General features: G+C 44.3%; 1 protein-coding gene across 2 annotated transcripts in view; it reads right to left on the reverse strand.

The window, feature by feature from the left end:
- The window catches only part of ZNF469 (zinc finger protein 469), a 247,542-nt gene that overhangs the window by 141,213 nt on the left and 89,378 nt on the right, over positions 1-16,951 (reverse strand). The gene's annotated exons all lie outside the window — the stretch shown is intronic.

The raw sequence follows: 16,951 nt of genomic DNA on the forward strand, positions 1-16,951 counted from the left end.
AGCCCAGAGCAGGAGTGTTGGGTTCTGCTTAGGCTCACCCACTGGGAGCAGCAGACTAAGGTAAGAAAAAGCCACTTTAGAGGCTTTACTGCTGACGTCTATTTATACTTTACATCAACAAATCTCTTTATTTTCAAAAACACTGTCATCTCACCTATGTAAAATATGTATTAAAATTAAAACCCACGGAGTCTGGATCTGAAACTGTAGGTTAAGTAAACATCACTTCAATTTGCCATTAGTCCTATAGCAAATGCTCAAAATTTTTCCTTTATTCAGCCAATCCATTGGGTTATTACAAAAAAAAAAAAAAGAATCTACAACAAAATAATACAATTCATGCTCAGGATCTGGACTGGGCCAGGAGCTGTCCTCATTCGCAATGGACAACAGAAAATTGCATGGTTATCCTGACAAATCCATGCCACAGAATTTTAAGCAGCTTGGACACAACACCTATCCTGCTGCAGCGGGTCTTTCGCCTGGAGAAGGGGGTCTTGGTTCTGGATATCTGCCAGTTTGTTGCCAAGAAATATAAGCAACTCAGAGCCCAAATCTAAGTTTGTCCTAGGTGGTCAGAAGATACAACCCTACAAATCAATCCTACAAACTGGATCAAGGTCTGAAGCAGGGGAAGGATGTGCTACGATACAGTTCACCTCTTCCTTTCAGCTATGCAAACCGACCATCCCCTGATGTTTTTGTTGGCTACATGAGGTTGTTAAGAAGAACAGTCACGTGACAGCACCTTCCCACTCCACCACAGGCACTCACCTGTAAAATTTGGACTCAGCTGCTTCTCTGTTCTGAAACAACCAACACGTTAGCATTGATGGTCTGAGGGTTATTGGCAGCATTACACGGAGAGGGCAGTAGAAGTTTATAGATTAAACACCTCTTAAGTGCAACACACACATACAAGCAGGAGCCTTTCCAAGGGGAAGCATTTCTTCCAACTTCTTACCTATGACAGAGGGGAGAGTCCCTCTCCTCCCGCCAAGGCTGTAATTTAAGCCTAATCATGGATTAAACTACAAAAGGAAATTTTTTGTCTGTGCAAGGTTTAAATCTGCGCAAACCTACAGTGGTTCTACGACAGCATAAAAGCAAGCCTTGTCCATCATTTCCTTCCAGAGAAAGCCCAAAGCAACAAGTCAAGTCTTGCTCCCTATAAATGAGCTGGAAACAGAATAAATACTATTAAATTCCATTAGACAGTACAACCTTGAAAGCCTTGTCTGGAGAAGGAGGTGATTTCTCACGCAGGGATGATTGATTTCCAGTAGATTTAGGAATGTGACGCTTACTTAATAGAAGTAAAATACACCTAAGTCTTCCTCCTCACCAGGAAACTACAACACATACGGCTCTGTCTTGGTGTGATAACCATGGAGATGAGCAGCTAAGGATCAAGGGCTCCTCAGCTGTAAAGTAATAAATAGATCCTGACCTGCACCATTTACAGCTTTGTACTCATCGCTGCAACGTGACAGATGAGCCCTGGCAACGGTGCATCTCCAAAAAGCAGAGAAGAAAAAAAAATGCACACAAAAATACACCATGTGTAATGACGCTAACGTGCCAAAGGACCTTTCTTTGTGTCACTCCTATGTCTGACTGTTGAAAAACACCTGCATATGCTCGCACAAAGGCAGGTTTTAATACCTGCCCGGATATCTTTAAGTGCTTTCACAGCATTGGCTGGATCTTCAGGCAGAGATTGCTGGAAATGCTCCATGTCAACATCAAGATTAGAGAGCCAAGTTATGCCCAAGAAAAGGGTGTGGGGGGTTGCGATCCCTGCTGTTCCCAGTGCCGTGGCGCATGGTTTGTTCTGCATCCTCTGCTACGTGTTGTTCTTATCTTGTTCCTTCTTGGCTGGTTCTCCCTGACAGCAGTGCCGAAAACACAAAATTCCCCCCCAAGGACAAATCTGGTGAAGTTCCATAAATGAATATGACACCAGGACTCCCACACGCTCCTTGGAGGCAAGTTGAGCCCAGCCCTTCCAGCGTGGTCACTTCCATGTGCTGCTTCCACGAGTCTAAGGTTTCTATGAACCAGCCCCAGATGCAGCTAAAACAGCTCATGTGGCCTTTAGCCTGAAAGGGTTGTGAAGGACAGGAGAAACAAAGCTGGGGTCATTTAACATCAAGCCCAAAGACTCCAACCTCAGCCAAGCTTAGGGAATGCAGCTGCAGGGAAGAACACAGGGGTTAACGCCCCTTCTCTGCTCTGCAGTGCAGCTCTGGGAAAGGAGGTACAATGTGGAAAGTCTGGTGGTGTGAGCTTTGAACGAGAAGTCCTGCAGCCGGAGGTTAGAGCCAGGGACAAAGTTACTAACTAAGGTCCTGTTTTCTACTTGGCCAAGGATCTGCCGTGCATCCTTGGCCAACAAAGTGCTCTGTCTCATCTGAGGAACAGAGATAACGGAGATTAAAGATACTGCTTGAATGGATCAAAGAACTTATTGTTAGCTTGGCTCACAAGTTGGCAGGAAGAAACCCAGGTCCTACCCTGGGTAGAAGGCAGGTGAGCAAAGCCTGCTCTGTGTATCTTCTTTGGTCTGTAATCATACTCTGCTGTCATTAATACTGTACAACCAATCTGAGGCTTTCCTGATGTTTGGAGCCCAGCCACAGCCTCCTTGTTGCGTACACGAGGCTTTCCCTGCTGTTCCTGAAGCGTTGCCTGTCCCGGCAGCATGTTATTCTCTAGGGAAAGAGATGCATCTGGTATTAAATTGCAAGCTGAAAACTTAGTCATGTTTGCAGTTTTGGTTGTTGGGACACTAACTGAAGGCTGCTCGAAAGGCTTCTGGAGAGATGTTTGCAAAATAAAGGAGAAAGGATGGGGTAGGGGTATGGAGTCAAGCAAGAGCACATCACACCACAGTCAGTTGGGGGTGATGTACAAACCACGCACTTACGATGTGCCTTTACATCAGTTTTAAGCATCAGGTCTCAAACAGAAAGCGCAGTTGGCACTATTGGAGTTGGCTATTTCGGGAGCTTTTTGTTTTCCCTGAACTATGACTGACCAAACGTGGGGCGTGCCATTGCTCCTGCCTCTGAACAAGGCAACACATTTCACCAGTTCTGAGTACAGAACTCTCTCATAAACACAGAAAACCCCCACATTCATCAACAGTTTCTTTGCCTACATGAATAAATCCATTGCAATACAAACATCTGAGTAGAAAAGGGCAAAATACTTCTGGAACTTTAACAGCTCCTAAAAAAACCCCATGAACAGCCCCTGCTGCAGGACATCCCCAGCAAGTTCCATCATGGGGACATTTGGAGTTGTTTTTTGCTTGGCTCCTCCAAGACCCTTACTGCCCTTCGCAGCTAGGTGGTACTTAGAGATGAAGCTTCCCCAAACACAATAAATTTTTCTGGGTTCTTATCCAGGAAAAAGACTAGAGAATTACGAACGTATTTTTTTTCCAAATTAATATATCTCAACTTCGATTACACTAATCCCAGCAAACTGCAGTATTTCAGCTACCCTCTTCTCTCAGAACGCAGTGATTTTTGTTCTTTATTTCCTGCACTGGCCCAGCAGCAGGTTGCTGTTAGTTGTCCTGGGCTATGTCAGCAGAGACTAAAAATAATTATCCTTAAAGGAAATCCAAACACTTCAATCTCCTCTCTCACTCACTGCCTAATTAATAGTTTCCAGGTCACCTTGGCTTTCTGAGAACATCTGTTTGTTTTCACTACACTCAAGGAAAGTCAAAGCTGGCCTGAAAGGGGAATAAGAAAGTGCATTTAATGTTTGCACAGTCTTCCTTCCACAGACACATCCGGATGTTGGGGCCTTCGAGTAAAAAAGTGCATCCACAAAAGCAGATTCATGACCACAAACCTACGGCGCATGTGCCCGTGGTTCAGACACAGCTACGAATCTCTGCAATCGCTAGGAGCGAGTAGATTACCTGAAGGCGATTTTATGACTATTTTTGGAAAAATACTGTAATAAGTAATAAAAAAAAAAGAAAGCAATTTGTCGCCTCAGAGTCTTTGGTGGCATCGTATGAGGAAGCTGCATTTAGGCAAATATTTAGCATTTGGTTTCTACACGCGGGTGAGACTTGAGTCAGCACATGCACACACAGGAAAGGTCCTTTCATTTTAAGTGAGGTTTGCGCATATCCGGTCTTCACATTTACAGCAGGACAGGGTGCACTGATCTCTCTTTGTATGGACTTTGCAAGAGGCAGAACACCGTGTGGCCCCAAGTTTGCCACACAGGCTGGTGTCATTACTCCTGTGCAGAAGCATTGCTGAGAGACAACATCCCAGCTTGCCTCTGCTCCCAATCGGCATAAAAGAATATGTGAAGATAGGAAATACAACTGCAGCAGAAATACTAGAGATGCGTGGCAAGAACAGGACAACAGATGCACCAATAATAAAGATGGAAAGTCATGGACCAACTGCTCCAGATAACGAAGGCTGGAAAAGCAAGGAGGAGCCAACAGTATGAGGATGAGTGGAAGGAAGCACAGGCAGATACAGCACCCAAAGGGAGTTTCTGAACAAAGAGGAATAGGTAATAAAATGAATGGTGTCAGGGAAAGAGCAGGAAGATGAAGGAGATATGACTGTTCTGGCTTTCTATACATCCAGGGACAGAACCCAGCACCAGGAGCTCCCCTGGAATCTGTCATCACCTTCAAGCCAGTCATCACTTCACAGCACAGCCCTGATGCAACTCCCAAGCTGTATCACAAACAACACAGCTCTGCAGTTCAGATCCCAGCTCATCCCCAACCGTGGCCAAGGATGTACGCTCCAGCATGCCAGAAGGCAGCGCACTGGCTGGGTTGGGAGGCGCTGACAGAAATTAAGCAACCACTCATTTTTCTTTACAGTCAGAGCACTGTTCCACCCAAGAACACCAAGTCCTTGGGCAACAGGCACTGGAAGGACCTTTACTAGCTTCTCAAGTGACATCAGCTGTGCAAGTGCTAGCAAATAAGCAGAAACAACAGAGCTTTATGTCCCACTGCCCCTTGCATCTGCACGTTCCAGGGAGAATGGGGTTGTCCGTGCCCTCCCTGCACAGGGGTAAAGTCAGTATGGCAGTCCAGTCCGTTACTGGCACCCGCTTAGGCTACATCCCTCCTCCCTGCAGGAACTTCTTGAAGCAACAGGAGCAAATAGACAAAACCAAGACACAAAGCCAACTGTGTAGCTTTGCTGTTTTTCCAGAGCTGCTGATCCATCAACACAAGGGGCTAAACCCTTCCTTTCCTGTCCCACAGTACCCCCTACACTGGTACGGTGTGGGAGTTGCAAGACTAGACTTCGGGTTACAAGAATAGTCCTGCTTAAGCTCTGGGGTCCTGGTGATGATATTGCAAGGGATAGGCACATTCCCGGAGTAAATAACAGGGTACTCTGCACAGGGCTGAATGCTAGCTGTAACATCATTCTCTTTTTACTTAATAAAGCAGACAGCACAACCAAGATTCATATTTAACCTTTTTTTACGCTCAGTTCTACACTTTAACATCACTCCTTAGACACACTAGTGCTTGGCTTGGATTTTTCTGCCCCGCTACTCAAGACATGGACAAACAAGAATGGTATCACACAGAGCGGTATCATCAGTATTTGCTTCATTTCAAGAGAAGCTATATTTAAAAGCCAAACCCAACGTGCCATTCTGTTTACCATCGGCAGATGGAATAACACACGGCGCCTGGAGCTGCCCAGGCTGTGGGACAGCACACACGCTGGATGCGCAGAGGCAGACCTTCACGATGGATGCTGTGAACTGCAGTGCAACTTGGACACTAGTTTGCTACAGGGCTGTTTACTTGGCTGTACTCATTTTCCACAGATTTCCTCAAGCATTGGACAGTAACATTAACCAACAATGCAGCAACCCACCAAAATCGTGAAACCTTCAGTTAATGGTTTTCCCCGGCACTGGTGAGACCACAGTTGAGCTTTGTGCTTTCAATTCCAGCCTGTCAGGATCAGTGTCATGGAGCGAGAGCCCTCGCATCCTAACCACGCTGCCCAAACCACAGCAGGGATCCTCTAAAGCCACGAGAAATACTTTATCTTGGAAAACAAGGAGATCTTGTGGATGCATTCAAACAGCTTAAACTGTTGTCCTAAAGTGCAATAAGTTGCACGGTTCACAAAAGCACATCCTGATCTTAATATGCTCAGTGCTGACTTGCACCACAGTTTATTGAGATCTGAAATATCTGAATCTGCCTTGTGTTTTAAAAGCATTTAACCTGTGTGCACCCAAGTCAAGAGCAAAGTGACCACAGACCTCAGTTAGCAAAGGATGGGGTCTTGTCTGGAGGGGACTGCTCTTGGGAACAGGCACAAGGGAACAAGCATCCGGGAAATGTCACTTCCCAAGATCAAAGCATTAATTAAATTCTAATTCATCCTCATGATGAGAAACTATGGCTGAGAAAACACCCATGATGTAGGGACTGGCACTTGCGGCTTACAGTCAGGCAAAGAATAAATGAGATTCACTGGCTTATTCAAGGGCTGAAACAAATTTATACTTTCGAGAGGACTGAAAAACTTTTAATTTGTTTCCTCTCCCCAACAAAGGAAAAGCAAAAATAATCCTTCAAGTTCAAGTCAACCAAAATGCATGACCAATCCCTTCGTTTTGGTTTAGTAGTCTGGATAATTCTTCCCTTTCGCAAAAAGGATTACGGTTTAGGCAAGTTATGAAACAAAATGTTGATTCAGAATGGAGGAACCTGAATATTTACTTCTGAAAACATTCAAACAAAAAATAGTTGCCCTTTACAAAAAGATTAGCTACTAGTGCCAATCCAGTAAATACTTTCAGTCAACCCCAAAATTGCATTTCTCGGCAAATAAACTATTCATCCTGAAAAAGGTTGCCCAGATCTATGTAGATTCCAAAACCAAAGTGCTCTACTATTTGAGCTTAGAGCAAAACTCCATCACCGCAACTGCGCTCATGACTTGGATCTCTTCTGAATGTTCCCAAGCCATTACGTGGAAGCATATTTTTAAGAACGATTTGATAAAACTGATTTGTTGGTGCTAAGTTTTGTTCTTAGGAGGAAAACAAGAGAAGTAATGGTATTTTGCTCTCTTATTCAAGAAAAAAAGTGGTATGGGAGACTAATAAAAGGCACTTAAATAGGTTAAATGATCCATGTAAGCAGAGATACTGATTCTGAAAATGCATGACCTCATTACCTGGCTGTTAATACTTCTATATTGTCCTCTGCTTTACCAGTCCACTTTTTTGGCTTTTGTAGTGGAAAAAATTGAGGGATTTTACAGCATTAGCTACACAGAAACGAGCCCCAGAAGATGCTAATGTCAGAACCATAGTCCCCCTTGGGCTTGGTTTGTTATGGGGGTTTTTTTAAGCGTTGACAGCAAAATCCTTTTATCTTCTGGGAAAACAGAAAATAGCCTCTAATAAAAAAGCAAACCCATGACCCCGATAATTAAAGTTCTCCGAACCAGGCGTCTCAGCTGCTTGCTAGTCGAGGATTTTCTTCTGTTCCCAGCACTGTTTCTGCTCCAGCAGAGTCCAAGAAAGGAACCAGCACCCGAACTTCACGTAGTACGTAGCAAAATAAACACACGCATCCATACCTGGCAAAGACCTGCTTCCACCTGAAGGCAGCTCTTGAGAAATGACACATGCGGACACCAACAATAACAGGAGCTAATCTTGATCATTCACGTGCAGAAGCAGCACAACTGAAAGTTCACACCACACAAAGATCATTGAATCATAGAATACGTTAGGTTGGAAGGGACCTTCAAAGCCCACATAATCCATAATCTTCAACTCAGAGCCCTGTCCAACCTGACCTCGAATGTTTCCAGAGATAGGGCTTCTACCACCTCCCTGGACAACCTGCTCCAGTGTTTCACCATCCTCAGCATAAACAAATTCTTCCTTGTAACCAGTATAAATCTATCCTCTTTTAGTTTAAAACCATTACCCATCTTATCACAAGCCTTACTAAGAAGTCGGTCCCTATCATTCTTATGGGCCTGCACAGATCCAGAAAGTTTTTTATGAACGTACTGTCCAAAAGAAACACAAGGAACAAAATACTTGCCAAAAAAAATTAAGGTTGGACAAATTAATAATTAAACAGGAGCTGAAAAAACTGAGGCTTAACTCTTCTGTCTATTACGGATACTTGACTAAGTATTACTGCTTCAGATAGGAAAATCTGCACAGTGAAATTTAAATCACGTGTACAGCCAACTCAGGACTGAGGCAGTGAGAAGCACTCTCTATTTGAGTAACCACACAAATCTTTCATTTAACCTAGTTTAGTCATCTGAGTTAATCACTTGAGCACATCTCTGTAAAGAGAGGACTAAGAGAGAGCAGAAGACAAGACTTCTCTTTTGCCAGTGCCCCAGCCTTTCCGTGAAGAGTTTTCTCAAGACCCTAATGCTGCTCTTTGCTTCAAAAAAATACTTTGTCCCTAAGGAGGAACTCTGACACTCCACTGCCCAAGCTGTTTAAACCTCTTCGCTATCCTTTTTTCTCCCCACTTTTCGCTCCCCCAAGACTTTCCTATTCCTCATCACCAGTATCAGCTTTCTCAACAAACTAAGAGGGCTGAGGGTGGAACACAAATAGCCATTATTTGACACCACATTCCCCAGAAATGTGTCTTAGTAATCAGGACAAATCCAGCCTCAGCTGCTGACAAAGCTTCTCCTGGAAGAAGGTGACCTGTCAGACTAGGTCAGCATGAGATGAGAGTCACAGTCGAGTCCCACTCCAGGCTACTTCACTAGGCAAGGCAAGTTCACTTGCTCCTGAAAACAGCAACGTAAAAGAGTGAAAAAATACCTAGGCCCTTGCTCTGTTCCCATTTACAACTGGCTGCACAGTGAGGAAATCCAGCTGATTTCCTTGGAGCAGCTCACAGTTTACATCACCATGAGCACGAGAAGAGTTGGGCCACTCACTGTGCGTGCTTTGCAGCTCTGGCTGGAGGCCATAATGATCTGATCTCAATCTACATTTTCATTAAGCTTGTGGGTGGTTTAGAGAGAGGGTTTTATTGGGCTCAGAGACAATAGGGTGCAGCTGTGAAGTTTGCATCCGGATCTGAACTTGCAAAGAGTTCAAATCCAGGGTTTTGAGTCAGATCCATCTCAAGCATTAATTTTCTAGATATCAAAACACCACCCCTGGGACCTGCAGAAGCAAGGCCAGTTCTGGCGTACAACGGCGTAACAGCATTGCCCTCCATGGAGTCTGTGCTGATTTACACTAGAGGGGGATCAAAATTCATGCCAGGGCAGCAGGGAAGTTGTGCTTTATGTTCCTTGCCATGATTCCAGTGGACACAATAACATCTGCTTGCTCCAAACCAGGAAAATATTCTAATGTGCTTCCCATCCATTGGTTATTATTGCCAGAAGAACTCTTAAGTGCATTTTGAGCTACTATTTTTGTTTTGGGAAGATATGCACAACTCCTCTGCTTTCACATCCAAATGGTCTTTTTCATCCTCCTCCCCCTTCCTTCTCCCTCTCCCTGGCAGCTGCTTGTGCTGCATCTGTGCCGGTTGTGTGAACCATGTGAGCGGCGTGTTTTTATAGCTGGGAACTGGCAGTCGGTGTCCTGGTACCTGCTGTGCTCTGGCTGCTGGTTCGCTCCAGCTCTGTGCGGGTTTAACCAAAGCCTCTCAGGACTTCCAATCATTTCACACTCCAGGGAGGTTCGTGTTTTTCAGGGAGGGTGTTACAAAAGCTTCGTAATCAGGAATTGAAAATAAGGAAGGAAGGAAATGAAACCTCCAGCTTACAACTTAGCATTTAAGCATCTTAGGTACAATTTAGCATTTAAGCATCTTAGGTATAACTTAGCATTTAAGCATATCTTGGCCAAACCAAAGAGTGTACGAGCTGGGGACAGCTTTCCAGCAACACCCCACGGTGAGGCCACAAGGAATAAACGAAGCCTGTAAGGACCATATGAGCTTCAATCCAACTTCCAAAGTGATCGAGATTCACAGTGCCATCAGTCTTTGCATTCAAAGGAGAGCGAGTTACTGCAGAAACCAGCCCAAGGCTGCCCTGCAACAACTGCCCATGCCCACAATATCAGCCTTTTGCAAAAGGGAAGGAAATGAGCATTAGAAGAGGTTTAAGCAGCCTCAGACCTCTTGTATTTGCCAAGCTGGACAATGACCAACAAGCAGGTGGTGGACAGTAGCTGGCCACCTTGCCAAACCAGACTTTCAGAGGCTCTCAGTGTGCTCAGACACAGGGCAGCTCCTAGCAGCAATCCCAGTGGATTTTTCCGTGTCTCAGATGTCTACCCCAACAACTACTCCTTAAAAATCATGGTAGGTGCACACTGGCATCTTCAAACATCAAGAATACGTTTCAAAAAATCAACAATATGATAATTAAAGCTCTGATTTACTTCCATCAGAGAAGAATATCAGACAATAGTGATTTTATCAATTCAAAGCTTTTGCACGCCTGAGGCACGGGCTTCACTACTGCCTTCCCAGCTGCTGTGGCTCCCCAGTGGAGCCAAGAATCACCAGTGAGACCATCAGCTCTTTTGGGAAAGGACTCCACAGGTCACAGAGCTGTGCCCTTTAGGACAACTTTTGTGTTTTCAAACTAGAAAATTTATTTTTAAACTAAAAACTGCCACTTACTCCTCTTATTACAATATAAAAAAAAATTGTTTGCTTCATATTGAGACTCTATGAGAAGGTGAAACCCTGATAACCAAAAGCATTCAGGTTTTATTTCCCAAAAAGTCAAAAGTTAAGAGAAAAATATCAGATCAGAAACCTGCCAGTTAGTCAATATTTGAGACAGAGCTATGAAAAGCAGCTGGAAAATCTCCACTAAGCTAAGTAAAAATGGTTCTCTCTCAAGATACTACAAGCAAAACAAAAGCTTATTTTCCTGTAAGCGTACCAGCTTTAAAGTACAGATTCTCATTTAGCAACAGAGTAGATGGATTCAGTAATTTCGAAAGAAAAATTTTGTCTGAATATGATTAGACTAGGATTTTTACTTCAAGACATACTAGTGAGTATCTAGAAAAAACACAAGCTCCTCTCATAAGCAAAATGATGAGATTTTGGGAGGAGGGTTTACCACAGGGGGTTTCAGCCTGCCTGGCTTTTCCAGACCTCAGTAGAGGCTGATAGATGCTACAAGTGCACCCCTCCCATACAGGAGAAAAGGGAGCTCCAACACACCTCCCCATGGACAGCCTGACCTGAAAACTTCATATAACGGATAGTCAGAAGCAGGCTAACATTTCCAAGCTGTGCAGGCAGTTTGCATCTTATCCTAAGGATGAAGGACCAAGAAGCATCAGAGCCACCAGCATCTCCAAGCAGCAGCAAGGTGGAGCTTAAGAAACACATTGAAAATGAACAACTACTTGTGCAAAGCCATTAATTTCACATTTAGCGTTGAAGCATCTGATACCTTGGAAAGAAACCTCCCAGCAGAAGCACAGGATGATTGCTGACATTAACTGTTATCTTTCTTACACGGTGGGATTAGCAACACTTAATGACCACCTCTCAGCACGTGTCAGCCCCCGCTGCACCCCAGCAGTGCTCTCTGGCTTAGGAAGGCTCGGTGACACCCCCAGGTGCTGGCAGGGAGCTCCAGCACTGTGCCTGCGAGGGGAATTTGGCTCAGTATTTTTAAGTACATTCAGTTTAAAAGGTCAGGTTGAGAACTGCTCGCACGCTCTTTATGTCTGGAAAGAGAAGGCAAGTGCAGCCATTAAGCATGGCTAAAATACATCTTAGTAAGAGATTCTTGGAAAGTCTCGCAGTCTCCAGTGTCTTCACCTTTGGCCAAGAGCGAAGAAAGACTTGCTCCTACTTAGTCCATCCCAATCACAAACAGGGCCTTCTACAGCTGCATAAAACTGATGCTGGTGGGAATTGATACACATAAAAATTCCTACAGAAAGCCAGTCCATCCCCTCCTTACTGCAGGGAAAACAGTGATTTATTTCTTCTTTTATTATTCTTTTTTTCACTGTCAGATACAGGTTCAGGAGTTGAGGAAGCAGCCGCATTGCTGCCCCCACCCACTGCGCCAGCAAAGCCCTGCCCTCACCTTCGACTCCTCTCGAGCACAACCAGCATCAGCAACTGGGACAGGCTCTTCTCCCCCTCGGCACACTGCTGAGGTCAAGGCACCCCAGTTGCTAAAAGCGATTTTTCCTGCTGCCTGATTCCCATTGCTTAACCAGGTATGAGAAAAAATATGAAAATAGGCCAGATGAGATTATACACCTTGTCTACGCCACAAAATGCCCCTGTGGTTTCTAACCAAATTACTTGGGAACTGTATAATTGACAGTGATTTACAGAAAGTTTTTGTTAATCAATTACCCTAACAATGTAAAAGAAAAGAAAATTACATTCACCAAATAGATTACATTACTATGACATTGCCATTAAAATCAGATTTGTTTTAGATGACGCTTGCTAGCAAGGGGACGCTTCAAAGAAAGCTCCACAGAGCCCAAGAATAGGAGAATTCAAAGTATAGGAAAAAAAAATAAGCAAACAATAACCCACAGACCTGCCACAGGATCTCAGAGAGGCCGGGAGGTAGTGGGATTTAAAATGATTATGCATTTATATGTAAACCAAGAACATTGGGAGTTCTAATAGAGAATATTGAGAAAAACCCTGGAGTCTGAAAGAGCAGGACAGCCCCTCTTGCTCCAGAGCTTTTGGAAAAACGTAACTATTAGGAGTCAAACACAGATCCCTCCTTCAGCAGGTGACACGCCACGGCTTCCCTTGGATAAGTGGCCCCAGCATGGGGTGGGTGGGCTGACGGATAGAGCAGCATTAGGGCTCTAGTAGAGGCACCAGGTAGGAAGCGTTGGCTCCGCAAGCAGCTGCAGGTCTGTACAGCCCAAGGGTTCTGAAGGGGAAATAAATGACAGAAAGAAAAAGAGAAAAGGTGGAAAGAGCAGAAGGAAACTAGGCAGGATTTTCTTCCTCCCACTCATCTTTAAGGAGCAGCAGCTGGCTGAAAGTGCCCGCTTTAACCTAAAGGCCCAGGCAACCTCCTTCTGTGGCTGTAAATCTTAAATGTCATTATGGGGGTACAATGCCAGCTTTAAGAATTGGAGCAACAAACCAAACCAGCTCCAACGCAGCAGCTGCCCCAGCACAGTCCCAGGTAGGCAGAGAGTTAAGAGCACACCCCTGGAGCCAAGCCAGTCCAGCCCCGCCAGCATCTGGCTTTACTTTCTGTTGATGCTATAAATGAGGATATGGAGCACCCACATCTCTGCATTAATCTCCCCTCAGGATCCTCACTGCAGCCCCTTATTTTCAGCTGTTGCATTTTATTTGGTTTGCATTAAAAAGTGTTCTTTAATTAAACAGTCGTCTTTCTGGGTATGTTTCTGATTGTATCATGTTTAAACCAGATCCCCGAGTCCAGACCTACATTTCTGACACAAAACAGAAAGCTCTCCATAGAACAGTTTACCGAACATTAATTGCTTTTCTTTATATTATTGCTTTTCTGCTTTAGAGGCCAATACAGGGTCTTGGGACAGAGAGTTTGAAGCTGCAGTCTTGAAATTGCCCACAACGCGAAGACAACCGCAATACCAGGTTCCCGCCCTAACATTTGAGCAGGTGCTGTTAAGAAAGCACTAGTATCGCCTATCTAGTTCAGCCCCTGGCTCCCCAGCTAGGGTCATAATCAGGGCTGCTCAGACTCTTTTGCAATGTGGAGAAGTGCTTAGATGCTGTGCATTAGCTGCACAGAAAACCCTCTGTTCTTTCTTCCATCGCTTATTTCTTTACTGCTAGGTTACCACCTCCCCTTGAATATTCAAGCTGACACAGAATGTTTCCAGGATGGATAGCAGGTGCAGTTAGGGGATTTTCAAGTCTGGAGGCTTGGAAATCCTAGCTGCAAAATGCATCAGACTGGAGCTTACTGCTTTGCTTGCCGCTAGATGTTTCCAGAAGAAACAGCCAAGCAAAAGGTAAGGAGGCACCGCAGCCTCCTTACAGCAGCTGAGCAGCGGAAGCCAGCCCTGCAAGTCAATTAAACAGCTGACCTTCCAAAGGCATTGTTAATTGTCTGCAGGCAAAGGGAAGCACTGTCCGGCAAAGGAAGTTGGAAGGATCAGTGAAAAGCTCAGGGAGTTCAGCAGGCTGCTGCTGAGCGGATTATGTTACTGTTAGTTCTTCGACTTCCTTCCATAGGGACACTTACATATATTGAAGCCTGCACGCAAAAGCCACGCGCTCTTCAGACTAGCCAGCATCTAAACCATAGATCTAAAACTCAGGATAAGGGATAGAAAGGCAGATGCAAAGTCCCATTCAGCATCACTGAATGTGGGCTAATAAATCCTTGTTGGAGTTTCCAGGAACCCAATGCATCTCGACTGCACACTGGTGCTTTTCTTTCCAATACACATTATCAACACAATGACATAAGCTAGAGCATACGTCCCAATACGTGCACCTCTTGTCCAGCTCTTCGTTTCACTTGACTCACCATAAACATACAACTCCCACTCTTTTGACTTCCACTGTCATTAATCTTTCTTCTTGGGAATGTTTCAGCCATCAGTTAGTCTAAACCTACAGCAATGAAGTCATGCTCGCAGAGCTGTCGGGGGAACTGACTCAGAGGGGCAGTGACTCACCCGCCCGAGACAAACTCGCAGATCTCCATACGCTCACTCCTGGACCGAGCCAGTCCAGAGGGCTGTTTTAAGACATTGGCTACTAAAATGTTTTGCAGAGAGCTTCACACAGATGCATCGGGAACGCTGGAGAGTTAAGCAATGTTTTAAGTCCACGAATGTGCTGCACATTACCTTGAGTGCACACATAGGTGAACATCGATCTCCACACTTGCTGCTCTCTGCCACTGCGACTCCAGACATGAAGATATGAGATATGTCTTCACAGCAATTTAAGACTTTGCTTTTGCTCCTATTCCCATGCTTCTGTCGCCAATTGAGGCTAAAGTTAGGAGGAAATCTAGATAATAGGGGTGCTTCCAGAACCTCTCTTTGGCAGAGCTATCCAGGAGCAGACACACAGTAACGGCAGTTTTATTTGGCGGCTTTCTCGTAGGAATATATATACACACTCACACACACACAGAGTTTTATACCTTTGGCAAATAGAGGATTATAGAAAGAAAAGTTGTTTGGCCTTCCTGGCTGAGCAAAGAATATATGTTATGTTAAAAACATATATATGTTATGTTCAATTTTAACATAACATATATTCTTTGCTCAGCTCTGAATCGAACAAGATGAAACAAGAAAAAAAAGGTTTACCTGCGTTATGTATTGCTGATGTCACAAATCACTAAGGCTGAGTGGGTGTTACTCACGGAAGGCAGTTGATCAGTGAAATATAGGCATGTTTCCCTTAGGGAAACATATTAGAGACCAATATCTTTTCAAGCAGGTCCAGAAAAAATGTATTTATTAATTTTCTCTGTGTAAATCACCAGGCTGACAATGCAAATGAGGCAAACGAATAACCATGTTTCACTGTGGAGTTGTTCTTTTTCCTCTTTCCCCTTCTCCTTTAATTGCCTTATGCTAATCCCAAAACCTGCAGACTTCCCCCTACCCCTCAGCTTCTCACCAGCCTTGGGATAATACCAGTACCTTGACAAGTATGTGAATTTCTTTTACCTGGAAAAGGAAACTGCTCAATGCAGGTCTTCTCTGACAACTCCTGAAATACGTACAGTTTAAGGCAATGTTTATGTGCATACCTAAAAAACCTATTTCAGCATAAAATACGCATAAAGTAAGTTACAGACTGTTAAAATGGTGTCACTTCTGTGTAAAATGTTCATAAAGGTAATTGGCCTGTCCCTTACATCACGTACACCGCTTCAAAAGTGCTCTAGGAGTCCAGCGCTTGGCCAAGAAAGGCCAAGAAAGTCCAAGAAATAAATGCAACTTCCATGTGTAAAGGAGATTTATGGACAAGATCTTAGCAGAAAAAGTCTCCAAGCACAGGGCTGTCTAGGATATTTCAGTGGGACAGAAGAACTGAATTATGGTGGGCTCCACCAAGCCAGCTTGCACTTTTGGGGATGAGACACTTGGACCCAACGCTGCAAGTGGTATAAACCCATCAAATTTCTGTGAGAACAGCACTGGTGCTGCAGGCTTGGTCCAAAGCACAGAGTTGTTACTGGGAATGTATCCACTGATGATACTGGGCTTTATACCAGACACTGTGTAGGATCTGGAAAGATACTTAGAAGATTCCTATTCTTCCACATCCATATGCTCTTTGGCATCCTATGAGGGGCCTACCTGTGTTTTTTTTGTTGAGCTGTAATACTTCAGAAATCACTCCTTAACTCATAAATTAATCATGAGGTTATTAGCACAAAGAATGATGCCCTAGTGGTGAGATTCCCATGGTAGTTACTTGAATGCTATCATTTATATTGGGATTTATCCTACGAAATAACCACATAAGAAAAGGCATTTGCTAGCTGAACGATACATCCACACACTATTACAGCAGCACTGCAAATGCTTTCAAGCTTCAATATTGGTGAGAAAGTGCGTGCAAATGTCCCCAAGATTTTCTTATCAGATTTGCAAGGGTTGGTGTGTGTTGTTGCCCAACCCAGACTCTCCATCCGAGGGCAGTCACCAACGGCAGAGCCAGGTGAAGCAGCACCTGTGCATTGCCATTTCCATATCGTAAAACAAATACATACAGTGTTTTACAGCATGTAAAACATACTACCTGAACCACAGAAATCTTTGCCTTAGGGAGTTTAATATTAAAAAAACATGCTAAGGTACAGCTGCGGGCGAGATAGAGCCGAGTAGAGGCACTTTAACCGCTGTTAAAGTCAAGGCATAGCCGGGAAGCAAACTACAGCGGACAGTTGTGTTT

Source organism: Cuculus canorus, chromosome 13, assembly GCF_017976375.1.
Source record: "Cuculus canorus isolate bCucCan1 chromosome 13, bCucCan1.pri, whole genome shotgun sequence".
NCBI classification, from domain to species: Eukaryota; Metazoa; Chordata; class Aves; order Cuculiformes; family Cuculidae; genus Cuculus; species Cuculus canorus.